This window comes from Balaenoptera physalus (assembly GCF_965194825.1).
Source record: "Balaenoptera physalus genome assembly, chromosome: 1".
Classification (NCBI taxonomy): domain Eukaryota; kingdom Metazoa; phylum Chordata; class Mammalia; order Artiodactyla; family Balaenopteridae; genus Balaenoptera; species Balaenoptera physalus.
This window is the reverse complement of record NC_138882.1, coordinates 103,391,852-103,413,771: the sequence shown is the minus strand read 5'-3', so window position 1 is coordinate 103,413,771 and position 21,920 is coordinate 103,391,852. Positions and strand designations below refer to the sequence as shown.

The following is a 21,920-nucleotide window of genomic DNA, read 5'->3' as shown; positions in this document are numbered from 1 at the left end:
TGGCTACTGTAAATAGAGCTGCAATGAACACTGTGGTACATGACTCTTTTTGAATTATGGTTTTCTCAGGGTATATGCCCAGTTGTGGGATTGCTGGGTCGTATGGTAGTTCTATTTTTAGTTTTTTAAGGAACCTCCATACTGTTCTCCATAGTGGCTGTATCAATTTACATTCCCACCAACAGTGCAAGAGGGTTCCCTTTTCTCCACACCCTCTCCAGCATTTATTGTTTGTAGATGTTTTGATGATGGCCATTCTGACCAGTATGAGGTGTTACCTCATTGTGGTTTTGATTCACATTTCTCTAATAATTAGTGATGTTGAGCATCCTTTCATGTGTTTGTTGGCAATCTGTATATCTTCTTTGGAGAAATGTCTGTTTAGGTCTGCTGCCCATTTTTGGATTGGGTTGTTTGTTTTTTTGATATTGAGTTGCGTGAGCGGCTTGTAAAATTTAGAGATTAACCCTTTGTCAGTTGCTTCATTTCCAAATATTTTCTCCCATTCGGAGGGTTGTCTATTGGTCTTGTTTATGGCTTCCTTTGCTGTGCAAAAGCTTTAAAGTTTCATTAGATATCATTTGGGGTTTTTTTTTGTTTTTATTTCCATTTCTCTAGGAGGTGGGTCAAAAAGGATCTCGCTGTGATTTATGTCATAGAGTGTTCTGCCTGTATTTCCTCTAAGAGTTTTATAGTGCCTGGCCTAACATTTAACTCTTTAATCCATTTTGAGTTTATTTTTGTGTATGGTGTTGGGGAGTGTTCAAATTTCATTCTTTACAGGTAGCTGTCCAGTTTTCCCAGCACCACTTATTGAAGAGGCTGTGTTTTCTCCATTGTATATTCTTGCCTACTTTGTCAAAGATAAGGTGACCATATGTGCATGGGTTTATCTCTGGGCTTTCCATCCTGTTCCATTGATCTATATTTCTGTTTTTGTACCAGCCTGATTCCTCCAGCTCCATTTTTCTTTCTCAAGATTGCTTTGGCTATTTGGGTCTTTTGTGTTCCCATACAAATTGTGCAATTTTTTGTTCTAGTTCTGTAAAAACTGCCATTGGTAGTTTGATAGTGATGGCATTGAATCTGTAGATTGCTTTGGGTAGTATAGTCATTTTCACAATGTTGATTCTTCCAGTCCAAGAATGTGGTATATCTCTCCATCTGTTTGTATCATCTTTAATTTCTTTCATCAGTGTCTTATAGTTTTCTGCATACAGGTCTTTTGTCTCCTTAAGTAGGTTTATTCCTAGGTATTTTATTATTTTTGTTGCACTGGTCAATGGGAGTATTTCCTTAATTTCTCTTTCAGATTTTTCTTCATTAGTGTATAGGAATGCAAGAGATTTCTGTGCATTAATTTTGTATCCTGCTACTTTACCAAATTCATTGATTAGCTCTAGTAGTTTTCTGGTAGCATCTTTAGGATTCTCTATGTATATCATGTAATCTGCAAACAGTGACAACTTTACTTCTTCTTTTCTGATTTTGATTCCTTTTATTTCTTTTTCTTCTCTGATTGCTGTGGCGAAAACTTCCAAAACAATGTTGAATAATAGTGGTGAGAGTGGACAAGCTTGTCTTGTTCCTGATCTTAGAGGAAATGGTTTCAGTTATTCACCATTGAGAAAGATGTTGGCTGTGTGTTTGTCATATATGGCCTTTATTATGTTGAGGTAAGTTCCTTCTATGCCTACTTTCTGAGGGTTTTTAACATAAATGGGTGTTGAATTTTGTTGAAAGCTTTTTCTGCATCTATTAAGATGATCATATGGTTTTTCTCCTTCAATTTGTTAACATGGTGTATCACATTGACTGATTTGCATATACTGAAGAATCCTTGGATTCCTGGGATAAACCCCATTTGATCATGGTGTATGATCCTTTTAATGTGCTGTTGGATTCTGTTTGCTAGTATTTTGTTGAGGAATTTTGCAAATATGTTCATCAGTGATATTGGCCTGTAGTTTTTTTTTTTGTTTGTGACATCTTTGTCTGGTTTTGTTATCAGGATTATGGTGCCCTTGTAGAATGAGTATGGGAGTGTTCCTCCCTCTGCTATATTTTGGAAGAGTTTGAGAATGATAGGTGTTAGCTCTTCTCTAAATGTTTGATAGAATTTGCCTGTGAAGCCATTTGGTCCTGGGCTTTTGTTTGTTGGAAGATTTTTAATCACAGTCTCAATTTAAGTGCTTGTGATTGGTCGGTTTACATTTTCTATTTCTTCCTGGTTCAGTCTCGGAAGGTTGTGATTTTCTAAGAATTTGTCCATTTCTTCCAGGTTGTCCATTTTATTGGCATATAATTGCTTGTAGTAATCTCTCATGATCCTTTGTATTTCTGCAGTGTCAGTTGTTACTTCTTATTTATTTCTAATTCTATTGATTTGAGTTTTCTCGATGAGTCTGGCTAATGCTTTTTCAATTTTGTTTATCTTCTCAAAGAACCAGGTTTTAATTTTATTGTACTTTGCTATTGTTTCATTCATTTCTTTTTCATTTATTTCTGACCTGATCTGATCTTTATGATTTCTTTCCTTCTGCTAACTTTGGGATTTTTTTGTTCCTCTTTCTCTAATTGCTTTAGGTGTAAGATTAGGTTGTTTATTTGACATGTTTCTTGTTTCTTGAGGTAGGATTGTATTGCTATAAAATTCCCTCTTAGAACTGCATTTGTTGCCTCCCATAGGTTTTGGCTCGTCATGTTTTCATTGTCATTTGTTTCTAGGTATATTTTGATTTCCTCTTTGATTTCTTCAGTAATCTCTTGGTTATTTAGTAGTGTATTTTTTAGCCTCCATGTGTTTGTATTGTTTCCAGATTATTTCCTATAATTGGTATCTAGTCTCATAGTGTTGTGCTTGGAAAAGATACTTGATACGATATCAATTTTCTTAAATTTACCAAAGCTTGATTTGTGACCCAAGACATGATCTGTCCTGGAAAATGTTCCATGAGCACTTGAGAAGAAAGTGTAATCTGCTGTTTTGGAATGGAATGTCCTATAAATATCAATTAAGTCCATCTTGTTTAATGTATCATTTAATGCTTGCGTTTCATATTTATTTTCATTTTGGATGATCTGTCCATTGGTGACAGTGGGGTCTTAAAGTCCCCTACTATGATTGTATTACTGTTGATTTCCCCCTTTATGGCTGTCAGCATTTGCCTTATGTATTGATGTGCCCTATGTTGGGTGCATAAATATTTACAATTGTTATATCTTCCTCTTGGATTGATCCCTTGATCATTTTGTAGTGTCTTTCTTTGTCTCTTGTAATAGTCCTTATTTTAAAATCTATTTTGTCTGATAGGAGAATTGTGACTCCAGCTTTCTTTTGACTTCCATATGCATGGAATATCTTTTTCCATCCCCTTACTTTCAGTCTGTATGTGTCCCTAGGTCTGAAGTTGGTCTCTTGTAGACAGCATATATAGGGGTCTTCTTTTTGTATCCATTCAGCCAGTCTATGTCTTCTGGTTGGAGTATTTAATCCACTTACATTTAAGGTAGTTATCGCTATGTATGTTCCTATTACCATTTTCTTAATTGTTTTGGGTTTGTTTTCATAGGTCTTTTCCTTCTCTTGTGTTTCCTGCCTAGAGAAGTTCCTTTAGCATTTGTTGTAGAGCTGGTTTGGTGGTGCTGAATTCTCTTAGCTTTTGCTTGTCTGTAAAGGTTTTAATTTCTCCGTCACATCTGAATGAGCTCCTTGCTGGGTAGAGTAATCTTGGCTGTAGGTTTTTCCCTTTCATCACTTTAAATATGTCCTGCCCCTCCGTTCTGGCTTGTAGGGTTTCTGCTTAAAGATCAGCTGTTAACCTTATAGGGATTCCCTTGCATGTTAATTGTTGATTTTCCTTTGCTGCTTTTAATATTTTTTTTTGTATTTAATTTTTGATACTTTGATTAATATGTGTCTTGGCGTGTTTCTCCTTGGATTTATCCTGTATGGGACTCTTTGCACTTCCTGGACTTGATTCACTATTTCCTTTCCCATATTAGGGAAGTTTTCAACTATAATATCTTCAAATATTTTCTCAGTCCCTTCCTTTTTCTCTTCTTTTTCTGGGACCCCTATAATTCGAATGTTGGTGTGTTTAATGTTTTCACAGATGTCTCTGAGACTGTCCTCCAGTCGTTTCATTCTTTTTCCTTTATACTGCTCTGTGGTAGTTATTTCCATTATTTTATCTTCCAGGTCACTAATCTGTTCTTCTGCCTCAGTTATTCTGCTATTGATTCCTTCTAGAGAATTTTTAGTTTCATTTATTGTGTTGTTCATCATTGCTTGTTTGCTGTTTCGTTCTTCTAGGTCCTTGTTAAACGTTTCTTGTATTTTCTCCATTCTATTTCCAAGATTTTGGATCATCTTTGTTATCATTACTCTGAATTCTTTTTCAGGTAGACTGTCTATTTCCTCTTCATTTGTTTGGTCTGGTGTTTTTTTTATGTTGCTCCTTCATCTGCTGTGTGTTTCTCTGTCTTCTCATTTTGCTTAACTACTGTGTTTGGGGTCTCCTTTTCGCAGGCTGCAGGTTCGTAGTTCCTGTTGTTTTTGGTGTCTGCCCCCAGTGGCTAAGGTTGGTTCTGTGGGTTTTGTAGGTTTCCTGGTGTAGGGGACTGATGCCTGTGTTCTGGTGGATGAGGCTGGATCTTGTGTTTCCGGTGGGCAGGACTGCTTCTGGTGGTGTGTTTTGGGGTGCCTGTGACCTTATTATGATTTTAAGCAGCCTCTCTGCTAATGGGTTGGGTTGTGTTCCTGTCTTGCTAGTTGTTTGTCATAGGGTGTCTAGCATTGTAGATTGCTAGTCGTTGAGTGGAGGTGGGTCTTAGTGTTGAGATGGAGATCTCTGGGAGAGCTTTCACCATTTGATATTATGTGGAGCCAGGAGGTCTCTGGTGGACCAGTGTCCTGAACTCTGCTCTCCCACCTCAGAGGCAAAGGCCTGACACCCGGCCGGAGCACCAAGACCCGGTCAGCCACAAGACTCAGAAGAAAAGGGAGAAAAGAAAGAGAGAAAGAAAAAATAAAATAAAATAAAGTAAAATAAAAAAAATAGTTATGAAAGTAAAATATTAAAAAAATTATTAAAAATTAAAAAAATTATAAAGTATTAAATAAATAGAATAAAAATATGGACAGACAGAACCCTAGGATAAATGGTAAAAGCAAAGCAATACAGACAAAATCACACAAAGAATCATACACATATCCACTCATAAAAAGTGAAAACGGAAAAATATACATATATTTAAATATAATATATAATAATATATATATTATATATAATAATATATGTAGTATTATCATATTATCATATCACATCAATTATATCATAGCATAAAATAAAAATCCATGAGTCCATATATATGTAAAAACTAAATGAATAAGTAAGTGTTTGATGACGATAACATTTTATAGTATTGAAGTATCTCCCAACAAAATACTCACTAATTACAAAAGAAAAAAAGAGTGCAGAAACCTGACAGACACAACCTTAACTGAGTATCAAAGTGAATATTACCACGAATAAAGCAAGTTGAATTTGTGTGCTAGCTGATAGGAATGATGGAGAAAAACACATTATTCCTATAGTATTCCTGCCAAAGATGCATAATCTGAATATAATCCTTTTCAAAAGGACATCTCAGACAAACCTAAGTCTAAGGGCATTCTGTAAAATAATGGGCTGTAATCCTCAAAAATATTAAGATCATGAAAAACAAGACTGAGGAACTGTTTCATAGTGAGGAGGTTAATAAATGTATATAACACTATTTCTGAACTGAATCCTTTATTAGAAAGGATTGTTTTAAGAGGATATTTGGCAAAACTTGAGGCGGGTTTGAGGATTAGATAATTGTAATGTATTATTCTAGTTATCTATTTTTGCACATGAAATCATTCTTAACTTAGTGGCATAAAACAATAATGATTTTATCACTCTCATGGAGTCTGAGGGTTAGGAATTTGGGAAGAATTCATTGGAGATGATTTCTTTTTGCTCTGTGATATCAGGGGTTTCAGCTGAAAATACTTGCTGACTACAGTGAAGTAAGTCAGAAAGAGAAAAACAAATACCGTATGCTAACACATATGTATGGAATCCAAAAAAAAAAAAAAAAAAAAGGTTCTGATGAACCTAGGGGCAGGACAGGAATAAAGACGCAGACGTAGAGAAAGGAATTGAGAACACGGTGCGGGGGTGGGGAAGGGTAAGCTGGGACGAAGTGAGAGAGTGGCATGGACATATACACACTACCAAATGTAAAATAGATAGCTGGTGGGAAGCAGCTGCATCACACGGGAAGATCAGCTTGGTGCTTTGTGACCACCTATAGGGGTGGGATAGGGAGGGTGGGAGGGAGACACAAGAGGGATGGGATATGGGGATATATGTATACATATAGCTGATTCACTTTGTTATACAGCAGAAACTAACGCAACGTTGTAAAGCAATTATACTTCAATAAAGTTGTTAAAAAAATAAAAATACTTGCTGGTTGGTAGCAGGAATCATCTGAAGGCTTATTTATTCACATGTCCAGTGGTTGATTCTGACTGTTGGCTCAGAACCTGGAACTCACTGTGGACTCTCCATGCCCATGCTTACACTTCCTGACAGCAAGGTGGATCAGTCCCAATAGCGGTTGTGCTGGGAGAATCAGACAGATTTATCACCACTTATGAATTAGCCTCAGAAGTCACAGAGCCTACCCAAATTCAAGGAGAAGAAATAAAGACTTTCCCACTTCTTCCTCCCCAGGCCAAAACCATACATTCCCTGAGGAATGTGAAACTCACTTTGTAAGAAGAGCATGTGAGATGGAAGAGATACTGGTTGTAGTCATCTTTAGAAAATAATCTGTCTTTTGTGTAATGATAATTAACAGATTTTGATAGTTGTGCTGTGGTTTTATAAGACAGTCACCTTAAATGTAGCAAATTGCCCACAAATGGTTCAGGAAAAGTATTTAATAGGAATGTTCTGTTCTTACAAAGCTTCTGTAAGTTTTTAATAGTTTCAAAACCAAAAGTAAGGCAAACAAACATCTAAAAATATACAAGTGGAGATTTCCAGGAGGATCTAATTGAGACTACTTTGTAAAATGGAAATGGAGAAAGCTACCTGAGGTTATATCTGTGGGAGGGAGGGAGGTTGGGAGAGAGGTGTAGAGTGCTATTCATAGGGGAATGTTAAGCTATAACAGCAAGGATGTGAACACAAGGGTTTAGTTAAATGTGAATATTTGAATCGGATGTTCAATGGTAATCAACCATAGACACACTCTGCCCTCTACCTCACCCTCTACCAGGGTGTGTGGAAATGCATGGGAGAGTTTTTAGTCTTTACAATGAATGGAGAAGCACTGTTAGAATTTAGTGAGGAGGGACTGTAACAGCAAGCATCCTTCTCTGGGAAATGATTCGTGTATCCGAAATGCTACAGTGCTGCCTTCAAAATACACTGGCTGGGTGAATAAGTGAATTAAGTAAAAGAGTTACATAAATATATTCTAAACAATTAGAATGATTTTTCATAGAGCAATAGAAATATAATAGAACATTGTTTTTTATGATGTGCAATCAGGCATTCATAACAGAAACGTAAGTACAATTGATAATTTGATTATTCCGTCTCAAAAGTTAGAGTGGTATCTCGGATAGCACTTTCATTGCTACAATAATATTGGACAGTAAATCATAGTTGTTAAAGGCACAGGCTTTATGGCAGATCTTGCCTCTATTACTTACTAGTTTTGTGACCTTGAGCAAATTATTTATTTGTTTTTATTTTCCTGTGAAATAGACTTAATACCTTATAATATTATTGTAAGATAACAAACAGATCTCAGGTACTTAGCACAGTAAGTTCTTATATATCTAATACATGACAAATGTTATTGTGAATAATGGTAGTACCAGTGGTGGTTGTTACAATGATGGCAGGAAGAGTAAATAGAAGACTTCCTAAGTTTCATCTACTAAGGAGAAGAAGAACTTAACTGTTGTTTCACAGAAATGTCATAGTACTCCTGAATGGGAGAATTGAGTTTTCAGCCCCTACTTCAAGTAGAAAATAGCCTATCCTGTCAGTAAAGGTTAAAATTGTTAAAAAAATCTTTTCCGTACCAATTTTTCAGGAAAAAAAAAAAAGGTGGCCTTTAAAGATAATGTAAATGTAGGAGAGATTGAAGGAAAGATTTTTCAGGTTAGAAAGACAGAATTGGAGGAATCATACATCTTTCTTGCATGATTCAACTATCTTTCCTAGCTATATTCAACTATCTTTCTTAGCTATAATGCTTAAGTGTTGTTTTAAATCCCTAAGTGAATGAGAAATTATAATTGCTATCAGAATCCACATTTTATTCTCTAGAACAGCACTGTTCAATGGAAATATAATGATAACAACATATGTAATATTAAATTTAATAGTAGCTGTATCATAGAAAAAGTAAAAAGGAAAAGTTAATTTTAACAACATATTTTAACTCAAAATGATAAAAATATTATTTCAACATGTAATAAATGGTAGAAATTATTGGGATTTTTTTACATTTTTTTTTTTTTTTTTTTAGAGTGAGTCTTCAAAACCTGAAGTGTATTTTATACTTAGAGCACATCTCAATTGGACGAGCCACATTTCAAAAGTACTCAATCGCCTCATTGGACTAGTGGCTGCCATATTGGGCAGTACAGCTCTGTAGACTATATGTATGCATAGTACCCAACATATTGTTTTATTACTGAATATGGACTCAGTATTTGTCAGTAAAACCTTCTGCTATGTTAAAGTCCCAGGTTGAATAATGTTATTCATATACTATTATGTATCTATATCTGAAATGTTTGAAGCCTAGATACTTAATCCAGTAAATATTCAGACGCCCAGGGAGTCTCAGCAATATTTCTTACACAAGTACTTTCTCTGAGACTTATTCACTGTGGGCAAGGCAAGAATTTATTCCAAAAATTAATTAAAAAAATATTTTACACCCCAACGCAGATGCTTTGAAACAATCACTTCTCATAAAGGAAAGACCAAAATTGAAGAGATTTTGTTGAAGTGTCAGAAATTCCCTGACTGAATAGATATTGAGTGTCCTCTGGAGAGAGGATATTGAAGATTTCTGAGATAATGGTAGAGGGAACTTCAATACCAGTAAGGGGTGATGACTTCTTGAAAAGTTTGATTCTGCAGACTTGCTGCTTATTGGATGACTGTGCCTCTGATAATTATTAATTATTAATTCCTGAATGTTACTAGGATGCAGTATGACATCAATCTATAATTTACTAAAATACTCAACCAAGAAATCATCTCATTTAGTAGCAAATGGAAGGCAGGAGGATCAACCATATATCTAAATACTGAGGTTTGGGTCCAAACAGAGGTGAGGGTAGGAGTGTATTTAATGTGAACAGAGTCAAGTTCTTTATATGCATTTGCTTATTTAACCTTTACAATAACTTTTAATGGACAGTATAACCATTAACCACCAGTATTTCCAATGGGAAGTAGGGGAGTTAAGGTAATTGCCCAGGTCATGTAGGTAGTAGGAGGTATATAGCCAGGATTCAAACTCAAATTAGTCTGACCCTAGAGTCAGTGACCTTAACATCTAGACTGCCTGTCTACCTGTCAAAAAAAAAAAATGAAATTGTTTCTCCCATGAACCCACCGTTTATTCAGTTATTTCTGATGTATACATTCTTTGGGCTGTATCATATTAAAAAATTTTTCCAGTTTAATTTGACTACATATGGATAAAAATTAAACTTATTTTCAAGCTTAGAAGTTTTGAAATTATGTACCTCTACTAAGTTGAACAAAATATCCACTTAAGGGTGCTTAGTGACCGTCGGCCTCAGTAATCTCCCAAGTCTTTTTTGGTGTAACCACTCTGAATTCTATATGCTCTTCCTCTCAGTGTGACTAACACTTTAATTATTTTCCCAACTTTGAAACCAAATAAAATTTAGTACTTCAGTTTCCCTCTGTGACTTCTAACTGATTTCTTCTGTTCTGAACCAGTGGAGAATAACCACAGGCAGTAGAATTTCTCTGTGTCCCAAACTATCCTCACTTATTCTGCTGGCTGCATCAAAGATTGCCTAGCTGGCATTTCACTATGCTGCTAGAAATTTAACAGTAAACAGAGCAATATCCAGTGTACTCCACCCATCAATTTATGCACACGTACCTAAGTCACTCATCCAGCACTCAGGGGGGTAATGAAGTATTTCTCTGCCATCTCAGCAGTAGACCCCCATTTATTTCAGAATAATAAAAATGACAATGCTGCCAAAAGATCATTCTGTTTTGAAGACATTCCTGACTGGTGTCAATCTTGTTACTGTTTTTTTTTTTTTTTTTCTTTTCCTTTTAAATTATGACCATTCCCAAGTTTTAAAATCTGTGGTCTCTCTAAATGCTATATTTGAAAAAAAAGGCAAGTGTTTACTGACTGTATAACTCAAGGCAATAGGAACCTACAGTTTTACTTAACAGCAGGTGCCCTATAACATTCCTAATCAGCTTCTTCCTGGTTAGGTTTAACTGGACCAAATAGCAGCTTTTTTTTCTTAATTTAGACTAGGCTGACACAAAAATTAACACTTGAAAGAAATAATTTTATTTTGGCATAAAAATAAGTGCTGAGAGTTTGATCTCTGTAGCTGATGAAACGAGTTCAATTAATCAGTAGTCTATCTGAATGTTCTATTTTCATGAAAAATAAATCAATTTTCCACTGGATGAATAATCTCAAATAAGGAATTCTATTCTGCTCTTTAGAAAGGCCCCTACCTCTGTTGTCCACTTAACAGTAGGAATAAAAACAGTAAAACATGATTTTTCCAAACTGCTTCAGTTTCCATCTTCCATTGTTTCCATTTTTAAGGTAGGCTGTAGTAGTCTTGGCATGAAGTGGTGACATGGTTACCTAGAATTACCACCTGTAGACGCCTACCTTGTATTCAAGCACCTAGAAAGAGAAAGGAGAAAGACTGCATGACAAGTAGTTGCTGCCATGAAACATTTTAATGAAAATAAGCAGTAAAATTGAGTTGATTGTTTGCTTATAAATACAGTAGAGAACTTGTAGAAATAAAATCATGAGCTTAGGGCTATAAATACACAACTCAAGTTCAAGGGATTAGAAAACCTCTATGACTGCCCCATAAGAAACCCTTATTTCTTGTAGCTATATGCTTGTGATTTCTGAAAACTAAGCCAAAGTCTATTCCTGCATATAGCTGGCTTGCAATGCAATTTGAATTCTCCTGCCCATAGGATCCCTTGTATTAGATGTAGGGCATTGATTGGGAAGGACTTAGTTTCTGAAAATTGGAATGGGAACATACAGGCAGATTTTCATGAAGCTGGGGACCTTAATCTGTTAAATTCTACTGAGCCTCATTTCATAGTAAGAATAGCCCTTCCTTCTATCTCAGAAGTTAGTCTTCTTTTGCCTGAAGATCTTGTAATGTACGTTTTTAAGGGATTGTTTATCCGCCTCAGGAAGATCATAGCTTCTAGATATGTAACTAGACTTAAGTCCCAGTTGGTCCCAGAGAATTAATTACAAAGTATGAACAATTGGTACTATAATCCACACCAATATAATTGCATTATTTTCTGAATTTATGACAAAAAAAAATTTATGGGGAAAAATACGTGGAAATGTGTCCTAAGGGTGTTGGGTTCAGTTGGGAAGAATATAATGTTTGGTCAGGCTGAATTTATAGATGTGAGATTCTCAACTGAACCAATTAGCTCAAATAGAAAGGAATGGCTCTAACAGTTTCATGTTGACTGATATGTGGACCCAAATGTGGCCTACACCGGAGAAAATTGAAATGCCAGAACTTTTTGGGTATATTGTAGAGGAAGTTATCCAAAGGTTTTAAGGAAATTGGTATTGATTACATTGGACTACTTCTATCTTGGAAGGAGTGACACTGTTATTTTTTTCACGGGAACAAATACTTACTCAGGATCTGAATTTGCCTTCTTTGCCTGTAATGCTTTTGCCAAAATCCGTGGACTTACAGGATGCCTAACTCATTATCAAATAGCATTTTACAGCAAGTGAAGGGCAGTAATATGATCATGTTCATGGAATCTACTTCTCCTACCATTTTACCCATCATCTTGAAACAGTTTGCCTGACATACAGTGAACTGGCCTAGTGAAGTCTAAGTTATGATGCTACACTGTGGTTATGTTGCCCAGGATAGAACATATGGCTTAAACTAGTGATAAATTTATGGTGATTTTTTTGAACCATAGCCAAGATTCACAGGTCCAGGAAATAAGTGTCCTTTCTTACTCTTAACCTTCTGTGAAAATGTTTGCTTCCCATACCTACAGTTTTGAACTCTGCTGGTCTAGATGTTCTAGTACCAAAGGGAAAATAGTTCCACCAGGGGATAAACCAATAGTTTCATTAAACTTAGAGCTGAGACTTTAAATAGCTGCTTTGTGTCTTAATGTTCGTGAATCATCAGGAAAAGGTTAGGGCTGGGTAATTTGTCCTAACTGTCAAAGGGTATTCAGTTGTTACTATACAGGAAGAGTGAGAAAGGACATGTCTATAATTCAGGAAATCCCCTGGGGTACCTCTTAGAATTCCCATGTTTTCTGATTAAAATCAATAGAAAACTACCATAATCTAAGCTTACAGAACTTCTAATGACTCAGATTCTTTAGGAATGAAGGTGTTGGACAACCCACCATGCAAGAAACCATGACTAGCCAAGGGACTATGGAATGGCTTGTGGAAGAACTTTGGCCATGACCAGTTTCATAATCAGGCACTGCAATAATTGTGAGTATTTCTTCCTTATTGTGATATTATATCTGTGCATAAATGAATCAGTTATTTCTCCCCCTCTGTCATTCCCCTACCATCTAACATAAACTGAATTAATAGTAGTTTATCTTGTAATCTCAGTGTTTAAGTTATAAGATACCTAAGGGTATCATTCATCTAGAAGAACTTTCTTTTGGAAAGAAACTGCCTCTTTTGGGGCTGTGCTTAGCATATTTTCTGTTGCACAAAGAGTACTTTCAGCATGTTAGGCAAAATCATGGTTTGTTCTCTTTATTTGGAAGTTTAAGGATGCATATTTGCCAGGAAGTGGACTTTAGTGCTTTTATCGATTTTGCTAAGCTAGTACTGCATTTCCCCAGATTTCCTCACTGTGTGGTTCTGTGTTAGCATTGTCATAAGAAGCATTCAGATGCTTTGGGGAAAGCAAAGAGAAATAGCAGCTGTGTTCTTTTACACTCTGAAGACCTTTGTAGGGTGCCACAATAACTCTGGCACGTTGACACTGATTTGATAGCTCATCTTGGTGTAAGGCAGCACCTAGACCTTCAGCTCCTGCCAAATCTCTTCTTTCAGCTTCTCTGAATCCTAGGCCAAATACATGTGTAGCTCTCTGGTGAAGGGGAGTAGCATTTATTTATTTATTTTCCTTCCAGTTTTATTGAGATATAATTGACATACAGCACTGTATAAGTTTAAGGTGTACAGCATGACAAATTTTTGTGATGAGAACTCTCAGGATTTACTCTCTTAACAGCTTTTATATATAACATACAGCAGTGGTAATTATATTCATCATGTTGTACATTATATCCTTAGTATTTATTTATCTTGTAACTGGAAGTTTGTAACTTTTAACTGCCTTCATCCAATTCCGCCTCTCCCTCTTGTAACCACAAATTTAATCTTTTTCTATATGTTTGTTTGTTTTTGAAGTATAATTGACTTACAACACTATGCTAGTTCCTGTTATACAACATGGTGATTTGGTATATCTATACATTTCAAAATGATTGCCCTGATAAGTCTAGTTGCAGTATGTCACCATACAAAGATAGTACATAGTTATTGACTATATTCACCACACTGTACATTTCATACCTGTGACTCATTTATTTTGCATTTGAAAGTTTGTACCTCTTAGTCTCCTTCACCTATTTCTTTCCTGTCCCCATCCTCCTCCCCTCTAGCAACCACCTTTTTGTTCTCTGTACTTATAACTGTTTCTGTTTTAGTTGTTTGTTCATTTGTTTTGTTTTATAGATTCCACATATAAGTGAAATCATGTATTATATGTCTTTCTCTGTCTGACTTATTTCACTTAGCATAATACCCTATAGGTTCGTCCATGTTGTTGCAAATGGCAAAATATCATTCTTTTTTATGACTAAGTAATATTCCATTTTATATATATACACCACATCTTCTTTATCTGTTCATCTGTGGATGGACACTTGGGTTGCTTCCATATCTTGGCTATTGTAAATAATGCTGCAATGAACATATGGATCCCTATATCTTTTGAATTAGTGTTTTTGTTTTCTTTGGGTAAATACCCAGGAGTGGAATTGCTGGATCATCTGGTAGTTCTATTTTCAAGTTTTCAAAGAATATCCATACTGTTTTTCATAGTGGATGCACCAGATTACATTCCCAGCAACAGTACATGAGGGTTTCCTTTTCTCTACATCTTCACCAACACTTATTTGTTGTCTTTTTGATAATAATCATTCTGGCAAGTGTGAGGTGATATCTCATTGTGGTTTCAATTTGCATTTGCCTGATGATCAGTGTGTCAAAGTTGGAGGTAGTGCAAGACAGGTGTGAGTTGTATTTCATCCTTTTGGGTTCCATTTTGCCCTTATTCTTTTCCATATCTAACTTGTCTTTTTTGTTATTTTCTGGCTAAGTTATAGTGACTCACGTTCAACACTATACGTAGAGACATTAACCCATAGAAACTGATCCACAAAGTCCCATAGTTGCTTAAACTCTAACCCTTGTAATAAATCACTTACTCTATATTACTCATCTTGATTTTGCTTTTCTTTGTACCCTGACTGATACACATATTAGTGTTTTTGACAGCAGAGGATAAAATGTTTAAATGATAATCCCCATATAAACTGTCTTCTGAGACCAACACTTCCAAGTGCCTCTTTTATTCTTCAAAGAAACACTCATGTAACAGAGACTGTGAATAGCTGGCAGGCCTTGTTTAGACCAACTTACTTTTTTTAAACTCTCACAATGCATACAAAGTGTTGCAACTACACTATTGATATAGATCTCCTGATTTTGTTCAAGCGGTACCTCTGTATATTTAGAGACACTGAAATTACCTTCACCTTTTCTAGCTGATATTGATGTGTCAGCTCTCATTTCAGGAGTAAACGTGACACTATGTGGCTTCATCCGTGGATTTTTTGTTTAATCCTTTCTTTATCTCTCTACTTTTCTTCTTCCTTTGTTGGGTCTTTTACTGTAAGCTTCTAATAATGCTAAGTAGGATCTCATTCTTTTCTTTCCATTTCGTTTTAAATTATTTGAAATTTTGTACCCTGATGCACAAAGTTTGTATCATCATTTGAACTCAATTCTTTCTCAGCATGAGCTGAGAAAATTTAAACAAATAGAAGACAAAATAATTTGAGAAAATTGTTATTTTATAAATAATCTTTACACAATTTGTTTCTGCCAGGAATATTCGATTTAAAGATCAGGGATCAGACTATATCAATGCAACCTCAGACCCATTAAGTTTAAAAGTAAGATGGTTTTTGTTTGTGTTATTTTTATAGACAGTCAGTTTTACCTTCTTTTAAAATTAAACATCTTCTTCTCTTTGCAAACTTTTTTTTCTTAAACTGTAACCTTTGTAATATGTTCTAAATGTTTTGTCATTGTTTTAACATCATTTTATCTTTCTTTTTAACTGAAAGCACAGTAATACTCCTGTTTTTGCTGACATCTGGTCAACATGTACAGTGGAAAACAACAATCCTACTGTCCAACCCCCTCCCCCCAATAACATTGGCACCAGGAAATCAGGAAATGCTCCTACTGCTTGATCATACCAAACAACATTTAGAGAGGTGTGACCTATTTCAATTCTGGACTTTGAAGCCCTACTCTACATTCTTGAGAATAACAGATGTGATCATACCAAACAACATTTAGAGAGATGTGACCTATTTAAATTCTGGGCTTTGAAGCCCTGCTCTACATTCTTGAGAATAACAGATGTGTTATGGTATTTTATGTTCCAAGAAGCGTCACTGCAAAGACTGATCTATAGGTGAGTAATTAATGATCAGTGAAAGGCTGACACATAGCACAAGGTATAATAACTATTATGGTTAAGAATCTGATATGCTGTCAGCAGAGTTTCTTCAATTTACACTTCCATTTCCTTATTACGTTGATGCTTGGATATAGCACAGGTAAAATGAGGGTGAGACCACAAATGAAAGGCTTTTAGAAGAAAAGCAGGAAATCTTATTGATGAGCTCTTTCAATCACATCTTTTGAATTCACACTGAAATTCTTTCCATTCCTCAAAGGTGCTGTACTAAACTAGCCTCATAGCCTATGCACATGCTGTTTCCTTTGCCAGGAATATACTTTCCCTTAAATTGTCTTCCTTTTACTTCCTTTCTCTGACTTAGACTTCAAATTATAGCTTAACTGCATTTTCTCATAGAAACCTTACTTGGCACACCATATTAAATAAAGTCTACCATTAATTACTCTTATATCTCCCTGTACATTTTTCTTAAAAAAATAAAAATTTATTGTTGTTTGTCATTACTTTGTGTGCTTTTAAAATACTTTACTCAACATTTTCTAAGCCCCTTAAGGCCAGAAATAATGTATTTTGTTCAACATTACCTTCCTAGCATCTAGCACAGTGCCTGGCAAATAGGTGGTTGTTGCAGATACCAAAGGTGGCACCCATTTCCTTACTAGCAGAGTCCAGTTTGGTTCAGGTGTGCACTGCACCCACACATGACTGAAGTAATTGCATTCTTCACTTCAGCTCCTAGGATAATTCTTAGTTGATCTAAGTCAATCATTATGATCCGATTCCCCTTTCAGATGACTGGCTAGGGTTTGACATGTGACACATTCTCCCCACTGAGACTTGAAAATCTATTTGAGGACTTAAAGGAAAAAATCCCTTGCTCTTAAAATTTGATACATGAAAAGAAACAGTACCTCTTCTGCTTCCTTCTTGAGTTCATGAGGGGAGTAAAGCAGAGATGGCAGGACAGAAAGATGGAATGAATCCTGGTACTGGTTAACATTGTTAAAGTCACCAAGTTAGTCCATTTTAAAGCTATATTACTTTAAAAAATCTTATTTGATATAAACAATCTTGAAATCCATGAAGAGAATTTTTTGTTCTTTGCAGCTAAAAGTTTCCTATTTATATGTACTCAGCACCTATTTCTTGAATGAATGAAAAGTATATATACTTAGTGCCTAATAAACAATACACGTAGTACATGGACCTGTTTCCAAGACTGGGAAACAGGCTTCCTCAGCTTGAATACCTTTCTCATCCTCACTTCACCAACTCCCAGTCTTTCAAGACTCAGAACAGGTCTCCAGGATGTCCTTTCTCTTACATAACTAGGTCAACAGCCCCTGTTTATACTATCACACCAACCTGGACTGCTACCATAGCCTACTGTATTATATTCTTATTATATCTTTCCTTGTGCCTCTTCCCTCACTGAGCCAAAAATCTCCATGAAAGAAGGGGCCACAATGACTAAGACTGAGCCTGGCATTGAATAGATGCTGAATATATAAGAGCTCTTCAGAGGGAAGGAATTGTATACACTGAATAACTAGGGAAAGCTTTGTTGAATAAGTGGGAATTCAGTTGAGACATGGCAGACAGCTAGATCTTTATAATGTTTGGAGGGTGAATGAAATGAGAATTGATGTAGGAGAGCATAAAATGGCAGAAAACTCATTTTTTTCTTCAGGAAGTTGGTGATTGGAGCATTAGAGTATATATTGGTAGGGATACTATGAGGAAAGATTGGGACAACAAATTACATTGGAGCAGCTGCTGAATGTCACTCAAGAGTTTGGATTTCACTTTGCAGATGTAGGAGTGACATGTTGAGAATATTCATATAATAGTACATAAGAAGAGTTGGCAGTGATGGTGAAAGATGGGTAAAGTGACAATTGCAAGAGTCAATGATACAAGAAAAATAAGGCTTTGAAAATAGGTGGTGGTATTGGATATGAAAGAATATGCCTTGGAAATAAATAATAAAAAGAATCTATTGCCAGGTCAATGAGTTTTTTGAAACTGAGTTTATCCACAGTTTAAATTATAATAAAGTGAAAAGAGCACAATTCTCTCTTTTGAAAGTCTGTTTTCATATATTTTACTGAAGCAATAAAAGGCATTGACAAGTTTACTGGTGACCATTTTGAGCATCCATAGGATGCAAATCATTTATTTTGTCATCAAATATATTTATTGAATTTCCAAAACTGTATAACTTAACTGTGACATGTGTGGTGGCAGCAATCAGGGCATTTTCACTTAACATTTATACTGATATATAAAGCAGTGGAAAATTGTTGCTCTATATTTTATGTGTATTTATGTTTCAATTTAGAAATGATGTGAACAAGAGGAGATAGATTATTCTAAATCTAAACTTGAAATTCAGGGTTGTAAAGTCTGGAGGAAGAGACCACTTACTTAAACGTACAGATACCAACACAGGGATACAAGGATCACCAAAAATCAAGTAAACATGAAACCACCAAAGAAACTAACAAAGCCCCAATAACTGATCCTAAAGAAATGGACATTTATGAACTGTCTGACAAAGATTTCAGAATAATACTTTTAAAGTTCAGTGAACTATAAGAACACACAGAGAGACAACTAAACAAAATTGGGAAGATACGCAAAAAGAAAATAAGTTCAACAAAAAAGTAGAACTCATCCAAAAATCCAAACAGAATTCCTAGAGCTGAAGAATACAATGACTAAATTGAAGAATTTAATAAAGAACTTTAACAACAGGCTCAGCTAAGCAGAAGAATAAATTTATTCAATGGCAGATTATTTGAAATAGAAAACAATGAGCAAATTGGCAATAGTAAGTCCTTGTCTATCATTATTACTTTAAAAGTAAAGATTTAATTATCTAATAAACAACATTAAAAACCTGAATGGATTTTAAAAAATCAAAATTCAATGGTATGCTGCCTACAAGAGACTCACTTTAGCTTTAAGAATGTATATAGGGGCTTCCCTGGTGGCGCAGTGGTTGAGAATCTGCCTGCCAGTGCAGGGGACACGGGTTCGAGCCCTGGTCTGGGAAGATCCCACATGCCACGGAGCGGCTAGGCCCGTGAGCCACAATTACTGAGCCTGCGCGTCTGGAGCCTGTGCTCCGCAACAAGAGAGGCCACGATAGTGAGAGGCCCGCGCACCGCGATGAAGAGTGGCCCCCACTTGCCACAACTAGAGAAAGCCCTCGCACAGAAACGAAGACCCAACACAGCCATAAATTAATAAAATAAATAAATAAAAATAGTGTTAAAAAAAAAAAATCTGTTCTATAAAAAAAAAAAAAAAAGAATGTATATAGGCTGAGAGTAAAAGGATGGAAAAAGGTACTTCAAACAAACGGTAACCAAAAGCAGAGAAAGCTATACTTATGCTATAAAAATAGATTTTTTAAAATGGTCACAAGAGACAGAGACTATTATTATATAATGATAAGAGGAGTCAATTCATCAAGAAGATATAACAATTATAAATATGAACCCAACATCAAAACACCTAAATATATAAAGCAAATATAATAGAACTAAAAGGAGACATACATAACAATACAATAATAGTTGAGGCCTCCAGTTTCAACAATGGATAGATCATACAGACAGAAAATCACTAGAGTCAGTAGATTTGAACAACAGTATAGAACAAATGAACTTAATAGACATATATAAGACATTCCATCCAACAGCAGTAGAATACACATGTTTCTTAAGCACATATGGAACATTTTCTAGGATCATTTGTAAGGCCACAAAATAGATTTCAGCAAATTCAATAGAATGGAAATGATATTAAGTATATTTTCTGACCACAATGATATGGAACTAGAGCTGTAACAGAAGAAAAGCTGGGCAATTCACACACAGAAAAAGTGGAAATTAAACAGCACGCTGTTTAAAAACCACTGGAACAAAAAGGAAATCAAAGGTAAATTTTAAAAAAAATCTTGAGATAAAAATAGAAATGCAGCAAACTAAAACTTATGGTATGCAGGAAAAAGATGTGACAAGAAAAGAAAACTAAAGGCCAGTATCCCTGATGAATATGGATGAATTCAAAATTCTTAGTGAAATGTTAGCAACGGAATTCAAGGGCACGTTATATACTATGATCCAGTGGGATTCATCTCTGGGATGCAAGCATGCTTTAACATGTACAAATCAATAAATGTGATACATCCCATTATAGAATGAAAGATACAAAACATGATCATCTCAATTAATGCACAAAAAGAATTTTTTTTTTGCCACACGGTGCAGCATGCGGGATCTTAGTTCCCTGACCAGGGATCGAACCCACACCCCCTGGAGTGGAAGCATGAAGTCTTAACCTCTGGACCACCAGGAAAGTCCCCAGGAAAAGAATTTGATAAAATTCAACATCCTTTCATGATGAAAGCTCTCAACAAACACACCTCAGCATAATAAAGTCGTATGTGACAATTCAGCATCACAGTCAATGATGTGTAACATCACATGGCTAACATCATACTCAGTAGTGAAAGTTTGAAAGCTTTTCCTCTAAGATCAGTAACAAAACAAGGGTACTCACTCTCATCAATCCTATTCAACATAGTACTGAAATCTTATCAAGAGCAATAAGGCAAGAAAAAGAAATAAAAGTCATCCAGATTAGAAAAGAAGAAGTAAAATTGTCTCTGTTTGCTAATAACATGATCTTATATGTAGAAAACCCTGAATACCAAAAAAACTCCTAGAACTAATAAATTCAATAAAGTTTCAGGATGCAAAGTCAAGAAAATCACAACAAAAATCAGTTGTGTGTCTATACATTAACAACAAACTGTAAGAAAAAGAAATAAAGGAAACAATGTCATTTAAATCTCATTTAAAATAGAATCAAAACAGTAAAATACTTAGGAATAAATTTAAGCGATTTGAGGTGATGAAAGATCTATATCCTGAAAACTGCAAGATATTGATGAAAGAAATTGAAGACCCATATAAGTGGAACACTATCTAATGTTCATTGATCAGAAGAATTAATCTTGTTAAAATGTCAATATTGCTCAAAAGCATCACATCTATGGATTCAATCCAATCTCTATCAAAATTTCAGCGGCATTTTTTATAGAAATGGAAAAAACAATCCTACAGTTTGTATGGAACCATAAAAGACTCTGTCTGAATAGCCAAAGCAATCTTGAGAAAGAACAGAGCTGGTGTATCACACTTCCTAATTTTAAACTATACTACAAAGCTATTGTAATCAAAACACTATGTTACTGGCATTTAAAAAGACACGTAGACTAATGGAACAGAATTGAGATCCCAGCAGTAAACTCATGCATATACAGTCAACAAATATTTGACATGGGAGCCAAAAACACTCAGCAGAGAAAAGACAGTCTCTTCAAAATATCATGTTGAGACAACTGGATATTCACATGCAAGGGAATGAAATTGGACCCCTATCCTACACCACTCACAAAAATTTACTTGAAATTGTTTAAAGACTTAAATGTAAGACCTGAAACCATAAAACTCCTAAAAGAAAACATAGAGGGTAAACTCCTTGATATTGGTCATGGAAATTATTTTTTGTAGATGGCACCAAAAGCATAAGCAGCAAAAGCAAAAATGAACAAATGGGATTGCATCAAACCAAAAAGTTTCTGCACAGCAAAAGAATGTTCAACAAAATGAAAGGACAATCTATGTAATTGGAGAAGATATCTGCAAACCACACATCTGAGAAGAGTTTAATATACAAATGGTATAAGGAACTC

The 21,920-nt window shown here is 35.3% G+C and overlaps 1 long non-coding RNA gene across 1 annotated transcript in view; it reads left to right on the top strand.

Annotated features, from left to right (window-relative positions):
• The window catches only part of LOC309656503, a 251,625-nt gene that overhangs the window by 85,143 nt on the left and 144,562 nt on the right, over positions 1-21,920 (top strand). Inside the window, exon 2 of the long non-coding RNA XR_014261411.1 lies at positions 12,723-12,840. This is a non-coding gene — a long non-coding RNA (uncharacterized lncRNA). The remainder of the gene's footprint in view (positions 1-12,722; positions 12,841-21,920) is intronic.